We start from the raw sequence: 2,500 nt of genomic DNA, 5'->3' as shown, positions 1-2,500 counted from the left end.
ATTGGCTCTGAGGATCGGGGCGTGTCGGGCTTGGTCGGGAAGTGGGTCAGCGCTAACGTGCCGGGCCTGGGCGAGGTGAGTGCCGTAGGGGTGCCGGTAAGTGCGGGCGTTTAGCGCGGGCGTGGTCTGCTCTCGCCGTTGGTCGGCCTCGTGCTGGCCGGCGGTGCAGGATGCGCGCGCCTGCGCGGCGTTCGCGCCCCGGTGCTTCAACCTGCGTGCAGGATCCGAGCTCGGTCCCGTGCCTTGGCCTCCCACGGATCTTCCTTGCTGCGAGGCCGCGTCCGCCTTAGCGTGCTCCTCCGGGGGCGCGCGGGTGCGCGGATTCTCTTCGGCCGCCATTCAACGATCAACTCAGAACTGGCACGGACTGGGGGAATCCGACTGTCTAATTAAAACAAAGCATTGCGATGGCCCCTAGCGGGTGTTGACGCAATGTGATTTCTGCCCAGTGCTCTGAATGTCAACGTGAAGAAATTCAAGCAAGCGCGGGTAAACGGCGGGAGTAACTATGACTCTCTTAAGGTGGCCAAGTGGCGGCGGTGTGGCTGCATCCGGACTTGGCTTTTCGAAGTGCGGTCTTGATGTAGTCGTGCTGCTGCTGCGAGGTGCCTTCCTTGGGTTATAGTTACAGGGAGAGTGATGCGCAATACATGGGCCTAGCCCTCTTAGCCTCTCCTCTCCTGCGGTCTTCTCCCCTTCTCGTGGGCCCGCTGATTTTCGCAGAGTGGAAGACCGCACCAGGGGCTTGGGGGGGTTACCAGCCCCCCCTCGCATTATCCCTTTATAGTTGGGGGCAGCCGACAAGAAACAAGAGATGGTGGCCCCTTCCGCTGAAGGTGCCACCCCAGCTACCCCAGCACCTATCCGGCCAACCGGCCGTAACGAAAATGCGATAGTTTGTGTAGCTCCCTTTGCTTGCAGTGAGTGCCACCCGCACTTTTACCACGAAGAACGGTCTCGGGGTCCATCGCCGCCGCCAACACCCTGCGGCCGCCAACGCTGAGATCGTGACGGAGAGGCATCGCGCGAGGTGGACGGAGGAAGAAGTCCTGTCGCTCGCCAAGGCAGAGGCCGAACTGTTCCTTGAGAGGGACGCCCGGTTCTTCTTTGTAAATCAAGAACTTACCAGGATGTTCCCCGACCGAACGCTTGAGGCAATCAAGTGCCGACGGCGGCAAGCTGCCCACAAGCAGCTTGTCCGCCAATTCATGGAGGCACTTGAGATCGGTCGGGGTGAAGAGCCGGCGTCCCGCCGTGGAGCAGCGAGCTCGCTGCCTGACGCGGGCGAGGCCGCTGCGCCGCCCGTCGACGCAGCCGAGGACTTCGCGGCCGACACCACCGGGCCGCCGCCGGAGGGGCCGACTGACGCCGCCATCTGGGAGCATCTGGCGGGGCTACCTGCTTCCGCCCAGCGTTTCTCTGCCCTGGATCGAGTCATTGGTCTGGGGCGGGGCACGCCGCCCGATGTCATCCTGGGCATGCTCCCGGATGCCCTTGCGTCGGTCGGGTCCAGGGGGGAGAGGTCGATCACCAGGACACAGCGGCCGCGCCAATCATCCAAGCGGCCGCCTGCCGCCCCGCCGCTGCAGAAGCGCAAGCGGCGCCGCTGGGAATACGCGCGCACACAGGACGCCTTCCGTAGGTCGCGTGCACGTTGCGTGCGCGGCTTGCTGGACGGCACCCTGCTGCAGCCGCCACCCGACATCCCCGGTCTGCTGGACTTCTGGGCGGACCTCTTCACGAAGAAGCCGATCTCCACCGCCGGCTTCATCCGTGACCGCCTTCTCCCGCACTCGGAGCCTGTCGCTCCTGAGTGCCTATGGGGGCCGGTCACACGTGAGGAGGTCGCTGCTGCCTTGCCGCCCAGGGGATCGGCAGCCGGGCCGGACGGCCTGACTCCAGCGGAGCTGCGGCGCCTGCCGCATGAAGTCCTGGTGAAACTCTTGAACCTCTTCCTCCTGGCCCGCGCCCTCCCCGAGCGTCTGCTTCGCGCCCGGACGTCACTTCTCCCCAAAACGGCTGCACCAACATCCCCCGCTGACTTTCGCCCCATTACGGTCTGCTCGGTGTTGGCGCGGACCTTTCACAAGGTTCTCGCGTCACGCCTGATGCGTGCATGTGCTGTGGACGAACGTCAGCGGGCATTCATCCCCCGGGATGGGATGTTGGAAAACACCTTCATCTTGGACACTGCTCTCACCGACGCAGTCCGCTCCTGTCGCTCTGTTTTTGTGGCATCGATCGACGTCTCTAAAGCGTTCGATTCGGTGGACCATGCTGCCCTCCGCCCCGTGCTGAGGGCTCATGGCCTGCCGGATTGCTTTATTGAGTACGTCGAAAGGTGTTACGAGGGTAGCACGACAGTGATAGCGGGCGGCGCCGACGTGGGCGTGCCTCTGCAGCCGGCTAGGGGTGTGCGTCAGGGTGACCCCCTCTCCCCCCCTCCTTTTCAATTTTGCGGTGGACTATGTTTTGAGTCAACTTCCCTCCCACATCGGAG

Source organism: Schistocerca piceifrons, unplaced genomic scaffold (assembly GCF_021461385.2).
Source record: "Schistocerca piceifrons isolate TAMUIC-IGC-003096 unplaced genomic scaffold, iqSchPice1.1 HiC_scaffold_697, whole genome shotgun sequence".
Lineage (NCBI taxonomy): Eukaryota > Metazoa > Arthropoda > Insecta > Orthoptera > Acrididae > Schistocerca > Schistocerca piceifrons.
This window is presented reverse-complemented; position numbering follows the sequence as displayed.